Raw genomic sequence first — 11,683 nt, 5'->3', positions numbered from 1 at the left:
CTCCTATTTTCATTGGTGTGAAATACACCTTATGGAAACAATGGATGCATATTTACCTTCAAAATATTGATTGGAAGGTGTGGAGAGTCGTCTCTAAAGCAAATTATATTCCCATGAAAACTGTAGAGGAGGGTAAAGTACCTAAGACTAAGGATGAATACAATGATGATGATATGAAAGCTGTAAGTATAAATGCAACTACTATGAATAATTTATATTTTGGACTTGATGTAAATGAATTCAACAGGGTTATGGCATGCACAACTGCTAAGGAAATATTGGATAAATTAGAGGTTACTTATGAGGGTACTGGAGATGTTAAGGATAGCAAAATTGACATGTTGACTAGATAATACGAAGCATTTAGGATGAACACTAGTGAATCCATACTGAGCATGTACACTCATTTCACTTACATCATTAACTCTCTACATGCATGAGGCAAGAAATATCCCACATATGAAATGATTAGGAAAATTCTTAGGGATTGCCACCTTTTTGGGAAGCAAAGGCTACTACTATAGCTGAGGGTAGAGACTTAAAGGCAATGTCTGTAGATGAACTAATAGGGTCACTCATCACATAGGAGATGGCTATTAATGAGAGATTAAATTAGAAAAATAAAGCAAAGAAGGTGATTGCCTTAAAGATATCCACTAACACCTCTAGTGAATGTAGTGAACCAAAATCAGGAGATGATATGACTATGCTTACCAAGAAATTCAGTAAGTTCTTCAGAAAGAATAGTAGACCATATAGAAGGTTCTAGGACTCAGTGTCTAAAAAGGGAGAATTAAGCAAAAGAAAAGAACAATCAAATGCTCCCACATGCTACAACTATAACATAGTCGGGCATATCAAACCAGACTGCCCATTGCTGAAAAAGGAATCAAGGAAAAAGAAGAAAGCAATGAAAGTCGGCACATCGTGGGACAAACATAGTAGCAGTGATTCAGACACGGACTCTAGTGACTCTAAGATTGCTAACTTGTGCTTGATGGCACAGAGTGATGAGGTACTATCATCTTGCTTTTTATCTCCTTAAAATTTGATGATGATTCTAATTATGATAGCATGCCCACATATAAAGAACTGCGGCATGAATATATTCATGTTTGCAAATCGCTTGAAAAATTGACCAAGAAAAATATTAATTTAGAAAATAAATGCAAAAATTGGTCATAACTTTTTGAAATGGAAAAATCTATTCACTCTACTTGGCAAGAAGAAAAGAATTTGAAAATTACTAAGCTTGAAAGAAAATTGGAGGATAGTTCCAAAATTATCTATAAATTACAGAGGGTCAAAACAATTTTAAAAAACTTCTTGGGGCTAAAAGAAATTTGCTTGGTAAAGAAGGTCTTGGTTTTAATGGAATTGAAAATGTAAGACGAAATGATCTTTATTTGGGACATTTTACTCGTAAGTCAAATACACACATCCCACCTAAAGATTCATTCAGGCAAATGACATATTATAAATGCAAAAAGATAGATCATATTCAATTTGATTGTCCATTTAGAAATAGAAATGTGAAAAATAAGAAAGTATGGAGAGTCAAGGGTGAATTAAACACTAACCCCTTTGGACCTTACAAAATTTGGGGACTAGCATCAGTTACTTAAATGTTTTTGCAGGTGTGCTTAAGGTCCTCCTCATCTAAGGACAAGTGGTATATGGACAGCGGCTATTCATGACATATGATTTGTGATAAGGCCAAGTTCACATCCATTGTACCCAAAGAAGGAGGGTTCGTGACCCTCGGGGACAACGCAAAGGGCAGAATCATTGGAGTAGGTAAGGTTGGTGAGGAGCCTTCCTTAGTTATTGATAATGTCTTATTAATTGATGATTTAAAACATAACCCACTGAGTATAAGTCAATTATGTGATAAAGGCTATAGAATGTCCATTTGAAGATGACAAATGTATTGTTGAAAATAAATCTGATAACAAAATTTTTTTTACTGGTGATCGTCACGAAAATGTTTACACCACTAGTTTTGATAACTTAGCTTCACAACATGTAGCAAGTTTATCTGTTGTAAATGAAGCAAGTTGGTTGTGGCATAGACGTCTAGGGCATGCTAGCATGGATCTTCAGCCAAAACTTGTGAAAAAGGACTTAGTTAAAGGCTTTCCAAAAACACCTTATGTGAAAAATAAAATTTGTGATGCATGTCAAATGGGTAAGCAAACGAGGTCGAGTTTTAAGAAAAAGAAAATCATATCCATTACTAGACCACTTGAAATGCTACACTTAGACTTATTTGGTCCTAATCAAACTCAGAGTCTAGCAGGAAAATTATATGCTTTTGTTATTGTAGATGACTATTCTAGGTTCACATGGGTACTATTTCTTACAAATAAAGATGAATCTTGTGAACAATTTACTAGACTTTGTAGAAGAATCCAAAATGAAAAGGGCTACAAAATAACACACATTAGAAGTGATAGGGGAACCAAATTAAAAAAATGATGGCATAGAGAGCTACCATGACTTAGAGGGTATATTTCATAATTTCTTTAAACCTAGGACCCCACAGAAAAATGGTGTTGTTGAAAGAAAGAATAGGTCCTTGCAAGAAATGGGTAGAATAATGTTTAATGAACATAAATTACCCAAATATTTCTGGGCCGAAGTCGTAAGCACTACTTGTTATGTAATGAACAGAGTCTTAATCAGACCATCTTTTAATAAAACTCCCTATGAATTATGGAATGGTCATAGACCAAACATCTCTTATTTTCATGTCTTTGGCTGTAAATGCTTTGTACTCAGGGATAATGAGCACCTAGGAAAGTTTGACTCAAAATGTAAGGAAAGAATTTTTCTAGGTTATTCACTTAACAACAAGGCTTACAGAGTATTTAATAAAAGAACATTAACTAATATTGAATCCATCCATGTTGTCTTAGATAAGTTTAATCCTTTTTTCCAAAAGAGATGATGAAGATGAAATTAATATTAAAACGGGATTAGAGAAGCTCTCCATTGAAAACAATATAGATAAGAATTCAGTCTTAATGACAAATCAATTGAAGATAATAAAGTTGAAAATGAGCTTCAGGAACTACCTAGAGACTGGAAATTTATTAGGAACCATCATTTAGATCAAATCATAGGTGAACCCTTATGTGGTGTTGCCACACATTCTTCCTTAAGAAACTTGGTTAGTCATTTTGCATTCTTATCTAAAAAAGAACCTTAAAATATTATGGAAGCCATAGAGGATGAATCATGGGTACTATCTATGCAGGAAGAGCTAAATCAATTTGAAAGAAGTAAAGTTTGGACCCTAGTTCTTAGGCTTGACGATCACACTATTATTGGAACCAAATAGGTTTATAGAAATACAAACGATGAAAATGGCATAGTGACAAGAAACAAAGTTAGGTTAGTTGCCTAGGGGTATAATCAAGAGGAAGGAATAGACTTTGAGGAAGCAAATGCTCTCATGGCTAGGATGGAAGCCATTCGCATGTTACTTGCATATGCAACTTTTAAGGATTTTAAATTATATCAAATGGATGTCAAAAGCACCTTTTTGATCTAAAAATGATCACATGCTCCTTGTACAAATATATGTTGATGATATTATTTTTGGAGCTACAAATGATGAATTGTACAATGAGTTTGCCAAATGCATGCAAAATGAATTTGAAATGAACATGATGAGTGAACTAAGCTTTTTCCTAGGACTCTAGATTAAACAAGCCAAACATGCGACTTTCATATGCCAATCAAAATATGTTAGAGACCTACTCAAGAAATTTAACATGGAAGATGGTAAAATTCTAGGAACTCATATGAACTCTTCCACTAAACTTGACAAAGATGAGCAAGGTATTCCTGTTGATGTCAAACTTTTGTATCTTATAGCTAGTAGACCTGATATTATGTTTAGTGTTTGTATGTATGCTAGATTTCAGACTGCACATTAGGAGTCTCACTTATTAGTAGTTAAGATGATACTTAGGTACCTTGTTGGGACTATTGAATTATGATTGTGGTACCCTAAGCATACTTCATTTGAGATTGTTAGTTACAAGGATGCTAAATTTACTGGTAGTAAAGTAAATTGAAAAAGCACTAGCGGGACATGTCATTACTTAGGGCAATCTCTAGTTTCTTGGTTCTCCAAGAAACATAACTCAGTTGACTTATCTATAGCTGAAGCTGAATATATTGTGGGTGGAAGTTGTTGTGCTCAAACGCTTTATATGAAGCAACAACTTATGGATTTTGGTTTGCACTATAACATGTTTTCAATCAAATGTGATAACACTAGTGCAGAATCTCATATCACGTTCATGAACCAAACACATTGAAATTAGACATTATTTTATTTGTGATCATGACAAAAGGGGGATGTGGCACTTGAGTTCGTATGCACTAATGAATAGTGGGCTGACATATTCACAAAACCTCTTCAGGAGGATAGTTTTGAATTAGGTCTAATGCATAGTAGAGACGCCACCTAGAAGTATGATTGAATGCATAAACTGAGGGGGAGCTACTTAACTTAGAAAACTACAGTTCTGAAATGATAAACAATCTCTCACGTCAATTATTAATATACCTTATACTTTGTGAGATCATTTTTTTTTATCCATTTTGCACTGCATGTCTTTACTATCTTTTGGATGTTGAAAGAAATGTACCTATTATATAATATGCTTTGACCCCTACTGAACTGCTTGAGTTAATTCATGTGGATTATTGTAATCTATTTGTTGAAGTCTATCAGGTCTTTGATTTTTGGGAAATGCTATATTTTCAAATGGCATGCCACCAAAATTTCTAAAAATCTTTCCAAAAATAATTCATCTAAATAGCTACACCTTGTGTTCACTTTCCTACATTAGACCCTTCATGGTGATGTCAAAAGGGGGAGTAGTATAGTATTGCAAAATTGGGAAAGGGAACTACATGGTATTTTTTTAAGCTTTAATGACAAACTCAAAATTGAATGCATAAATTTTGAAATTCTTGTCTTCGTTCATTATATGCTTGAGTTCCATCATTAAAATTAAATTTTATACATATTCTCAGGGGGAGCCTATTAGGCTTTTCCCACTTTTACTTATTGTATTTGTCCTTATCAAAAAGGGGCAGATTGTTGACTCTATGAGTCTTTCCCGTTTTGATTATGAAAAATCCAATGGTTCTTACCTGTGCACTGAGCTTATGAACAATAATTAACTCTAAGTATGCATGGATGGTAAGGACGCAAGGAAGCCATAAGGACCACAATGTTCACATCATATGGTGGCCTTTGGAGAAGCAAGGGAAATGAAGACCAAATAATTTCAATTGTATTTGTTGTTCATTTTATTTTAGGTCTGTAATATTAATCTTGGTCTATAATAATTAATGCATTGCATGCATGATAGGACAGATAATCTCAATAACCATAGATTGACTTTAGGTCCCTAAACATCACATGAAAAGTCCTCTATAACTCAAAAGTTATACCTATGTGAACAAGGGCGACTTCTATTAAAAATCAAGACCTAAAATAAACTTCGAAAGGACTTCGGTCAATTGAACCAGTCTAGTTATACTAAGTTGGGTCGACCGAACCTCTGTTGGTTAAAAAGGCTTAGCCACAGTCAACCGAACCTGTGCCAATATAAATGCCATGGTTGATCAAATGGTCAAGAAGTCAACACTTTGACTTCGCACGGTCGACCGTTCAGCTTTGGAACATAGCAGCTTAGGTCGACCGAACCAACATGTGTCTAACACCCCAGCCGCTCTGCAGACCAAATGCATAGTTCACTCCGGCTTGGGTTGATTGAACTTGCATAAGTAGTCGGCTGTCCTTTGACTTGGTCAACCAAACCCACAAAGGGGTTCAAAATCACCTAGAGATGGTCGACCATATTCTTAGTTCAAAATCTCTATGGTCGACCGGACTTGTTAAAGTGGTCAATCGAACCTCAACTATGATTGACCGAACCTCTTAGGTTACCCAATTTTTACTGAGGTTAAATAGGGGTTATTTCTTATTAAACCTACTTAAACTTTTTCAAAAATACCGAATGAGTCCCCAACGACCATATTTTTTGGAGTGTTTATATATACTACCTCATTTGGTTTGATTTTACCAAAATATTCTCTAAATTTTAAAATACCCATTTTTCACATACAAGCCTACTACTTCCATTCTTACTTATCCTCATTGTTAAAAATCATTTGGTATGAGTGTTTTAGAGATTATACTATAAGCTTACACTCTCATTGCTTGTATTTGATTGAGATTGATTTTTATTGAGAGTAAGATTTTTTGATTTTTCCCTTGTGATTTAATTCATAAGTCTTCTTAGGGAAAACTCTCTAGAACTTATGAGTCTTGCATTTTTGTTGCAAGATTCAAGAGCTTGTCTTGTGCTTTTAGCAAACTATCTTTGACAAGCTAGAAATCCAAATATCTCTTATACTGAACACTTGATATATATATACATGTATATATTGTTTCAAAGAATCTATCATAACACACTCTCACATATTACTAGATATACTGACATTATCTTGAGAGTAGTTATACTAATCTTCATTAAGTGTATAAATCCTATCATATTGAAGTGCATTGGTTATACTGGTATATATTTGCTTATTGGAGAAAAATTGATATTGTACGCAAAGTTTATTTTGGTTATTTACCGTATTCCAGGCGTGGTCTGAGGGGGTGTTGATTTAGCCCATGAGGATTGGTTGTAAAGATTGAGGTTAGCTCTGGTAATTTGACCTGGTGTTGTATTCAGTGTCGCTCCACCCACAAGTGAACTTTAGTGGAATCCTCGAGCTTGCGAGCTAGAGACAGGGATGTAGACACTTTTGCTGAACCTCGATAACACATCTGGTGTCACCTTTACATTATCTGCTTTGCTATATTGTGAATGCTTGCTTAATTTATCAAGTACAAAATTTATTGCAGTTGCATCTATTGGTTTATTTCATATATGCTCTAGATTGACCTTAAGTTTGTGAAATACTACTGCTGGTTAGTTGAACTAGGAAGAAAAATTTTAAATATCCAATTCACTCCCCCTCTTGGGATTATACTAAAGTCAACAATTGGTATTAGAGCCTATTTTCTCAGACTTAATAGTTTTTCTGCAAAAAGATCATAATGGCTCACAATACTATAACCCTTTTTCCTGAGGGACCCTCGTCCACACGTCCTCTTGTTTTCAGTGGTATGAACTACACCTTCTGGAAACAATGGAATCATATTTACCTTCAAAATATTGATTGGAAGGTGTGGAGAGTTGTCTCTAAAGGAAATTATGTTCCCATGAAGAATGTAGAGGAGGCCAGAGTACCTAAGACTGAAGATGAATACACTGATGATGAGATGAAAGTTGTAAGTATAAATGCAACTACTGTGAATAATTTATATTGTGTACTTGATGTAAATGAATTCAACAGGGTTATGGCATGCACAACTTCTAAGGAAATATGGGATAAATTAGAGGTTACTTATGAGGGTACTAGAGATGTTAAGGATAATAGAATTGACATGTTGACCAATGAATACGAAGCCTTTAGGATGTATATCGGTTGTCTAAGGCCTTGTATGGATTGAAACAAGCTCCTAGAGCTTGGTGTGAGAGGCTTAGTGGTTTTCTTCTAGAAAATGGACTTACCAGAGGCAAGAATGATACTACCCTTTTCATTAAATCTAAAAATGATCACATGCTCCTTGTACACGAGAACATGTCAATTCACTAGTGTTCATCCTGAGTGCTTCGTATTCACTGGTAAAACATGTCAATTTTGCTATCTTTAACATCTCTACATGAGAATAAAAATTTTTTCGCTGAGTGGCCTTCATGCGTTCATCGACGAAGCCAAGGATTCATCGACCAACTGTTTGTTATCTAGCTCGATTCAACCTAGGTTAATGCATATTAATATGTCATGAACAACATGCATCCTAAGGTCAATCTATATGCCATTTTGAGATTCCAACTATATCATATGAGATATGTGAATACAATCAAACCTAAATACCCATTACACTTGAAAAACTTGAAACTTGCTTCTTCATCCTTTTGCTCTTTAAGTTCCATGGAGTGTGCCAGGTTGTATATGCTTTAATCCTCGTGGATTCCATGACTTCCTTACCTTCTGTGCATGTTAAGTAATGATCATGTTCACAATAGATTGAAATCTCAGTAGAAAACTTAGAGTACGGTGAGAATTGATCACGAAAAATTCAGTAAAGAACTTTCAGCAAAGTGTATTCTGTAAAAGAGCTTTGAGAGTACGAGTGTAAGCTTGAATGTTGGTTGCTATTAATTGTTGGTGTTTAATTCTTGCAATCAAATTGTATTTATAGAGTTTAAAAAATAATTTTCATATTGTTTAAGTTACTTGGAGTATTTCACAAGTTTTCACAATGTTTGGGGACCAAGAATCATTTTTGGAAACATTCCCTCACTGTGTAAAATTTAAATTTACGAAGGTCAGTCGCTTGTATCCAAAGGGTCAATCGCCTGTGCCTTTAAACTACAGGGTATTTTGGAAGTCGGTACTGGGTTAGTCACCTAAGCTTGTCTGGTCAATCGCCTTACTCGTTTCTATTTGAATATTTTTACAACCTAGAAAAATGTCAGTCGCTTGAGAAGATTTCCTCAGTTGCCTGTCTCAGTTTTGTTTGCATTCTTAATAAAACATATAAAAGGTCAGTCAGCTGAGCTTGCTTAGTTAGTTTCCTGAGTTGCATTTTTTTGTTTTTAAGAACTTTGTTTCCGAAAAATCTTTAGCTTTTAAACTTGGAATTTTGAATTGAAACTTTTAAAATATATTTTCCAAGGTTTGAAAAACGGGTCTCTAAGTCAATAATTATTCCTAAGAGCTTCAAACGTTTATATAAAAAATGTGAAGTACTTACATGAGACCTTTAATATTTTGAACTTTCTATAATCACTAAAACTTCATATATTGGCTTCCATTCTTTGTATCTCTCTTGAGCTTTCTTTCTTCAATTGTATTTTGCTTCATCATGGGCCAAGTCTTTAAGCATAATCTTCATGTGTGTGTCTTTAAAAACACTTGAGCTTGATCTTTTGGGAACTTGATCTTTTATAAGAACTTTTGAGCTTGATCTCTTTATGAAAGCTTTTGAGCCTTGAAACTTATCTTAACAAAACATGTTAAGTTCCTTTGGTTTGTTATCATCAAAATATGATTCTAAGCCTTCTTAGGCCAATAGTAAGGAGTTTTATTGAAAGTAGGGTTTGATAAGAACTTTGTTCATTACATAGCAAGTAGTGCTAACTACCTCGGCCTAGAAATATTTGGGTAATTTATATTCATTAAGCATTGTTCTACCCATTTCCTATAAAGACCTGTTCTTTCTCTCAACTACCCCATTTTGTTGTGGTATCCTAGGTGCAGAAAAATTGTGGGATATGCCATGTGTGTCACAAAAGTCTTCCATATCTTTATTTCTAAATTCTCTACCCCTATCACTTCGTATTTATGATATTTTATACCCTTTTTCATTTTGAATTTTTCTACATAGTCTGGTAAATTGTTCATATGCTTCATCTTTATATGCAAGAAATAACACCCATGTGAATCTAGAATAATCATCAATTTACAAAAGCATATGATTTCCCTCCTAGAGTCTAAATTTGGTTAGGACCAGATAAATATAAATGCAACATCTGAAGTGGCCTAGTGGTGGAGATGACTTTCTTCTTTTTAAAACTAGATTTAGTTTGTTTACCTAGTTGACATGCATCACACATTTTATCTTTCCCAAATTGTGTCTTGGGTAAACCTTTAACTAATTCACTTTTAACTAGTTTTGACAATAAATCCATGCTAGCATGCCCTAATCTCCTATGCCAAAGCCAGCTAGCCTCATTTATAGCAGAAAAGCATTTTACATGTTGAGAAGCTAAGTTATCAAAGCTAGTTGTATAAACATTTTCATGGCGATCAGCACTAAAAAATTTTTTGTTTTCAGATAGGTTTTCTACAATGCATTTATCATGCTCAAATGACACCCTATAACCCTTATCACATAGCTAACTTATGCTCAACAGATTATGATTCAAACCATCTACAAGTAAAACATTATCTATAACTAGAGAAGGTTCCTTACCAACCTTACCTATGCCGATGATCTTGGCTTTCACATTGTCTCCAAAGGTCATGAATCCTCCATCCTTGGGTGTGATGGATGCGAACTTTGCTTTATCTCTAGTCATGTGCCGTGAGTAGCTGCTGTCCATATACCATTTCTCCTTAGTGGAGGATGATCTCAAGCATACCTGCAATAGATATTCAAGTAACTAATTTTGATACCCAAATTTTCTTTTGTCCATAGGGGTTAGTGTCTGATTCTACCTTAACTCTCCAAACCTTCTTAATTTTAACATCCTTGTTCCTAAAGGGACAGTTAAATTGTATATGACCTATCTCCCCACATTTAAAACATGTTGTATGCCTATAGGAATCTTTAGATGGAAGAAAAGATTTTGACTCTAACAAAATATCATAAGTAAAGATTTTTCTGCCTCCTATTTTCTTTCCCGTTAAAACTAAGGTCTTCTTTATCAAGAGAGTTTCTTTGGGCCCCAAGGAGTTTTTCAAAGTTATTTTGGCCCTCCATGAATTTATAAATAATTTTGGAGTTGTCCTCCATTTTTCTTTCAAGACTATCAATTTTCAATTCTTTTTCTTTCATTGAAGAAAAGTGGAACTCCTTTTCTTTTTCAAAAAATTTTGACAAATTTTTATATTTTTTTTTTCAAATCATCATGTTTCCTAGTCATTTTTTCAAGCAATTTATGAACACGAATGAACTCAAGCTGTAGTTCTTTATATGTAGGCATGTTATCAACATTAGAATCATCACTAGAATAATGAGACAATAAAGAACATAACAAATATACCTCGTGGCCACTGTGTGCCATTAAACACAAGTTTGTGACTTCAGTACTGGTGCTATGTTTATCCCATGAAGCGCTAACTTTCATTACCCTCTTCTTCTTTTTCGACTCCTTCTTCAGTAGTGGGCATTTTGGTCTAATATGGTCGGCTTCATTGCAATTGTAACAAGTGGGAGGATCTAATTTTTTTCTTTCTTTTGCTCAACTCTCCCTTTTCAAATTTTGAGCTCTGAAACTTTTTGGATGGTCTCTCATTCTTCTTGAAGAATTTGCTGAACTTCTTGGTCAGCATGGCCATGTCCTCATCGGGCTCTTGATCACTACCTTCACTGGAGCTACTAATAGAAGCTTTTAGAGCTGTTACTTTCTTTGCTTTGATGTGCTCACTCCTCCTTTCATTTACTGCCATTTCATATGTGATGAGTGATCCGATAAGCTCATCCAACGTCATTGCCTTTAGGTTTCTCCCCTCAGCTATGGTAGTGGCTTTAGCCTCCCTGATTGGCGGTGGACCCTCAAGTATTTTCCTAATTATTTCATATGTGGGGTAAGTCTTACTAAGAGCATGTAAGGAGTTAGTAATATGTGTGAACCTAGTGCACACAGACTGTATAGACTCATCAGAGGTCAATCTAAATGCCTCATATTCACTAGTTAACATATCAATGCGACTATCCTTTACATCTCTAGTACCTTCATATGTGACCTCTAGTTTTTCCCATATTTCATTAGCAGTAGTGCATGCCATGACTTTATTAAATTCATTT

This window comes from Malania oleifera, chromosome 7 (assembly GCF_029873635.1).
Source record: "Malania oleifera isolate guangnan ecotype guangnan chromosome 7, ASM2987363v1, whole genome shotgun sequence".
Classification (NCBI taxonomy): Eukaryota; Viridiplantae; Streptophyta; class Magnoliopsida; order Santalales; family Ximeniaceae; genus Malania; species Malania oleifera.
The sequence above is the reverse complement of the archived record's forward strand: the minus strand, read 5'-3'. Positions refer to the sequence as shown.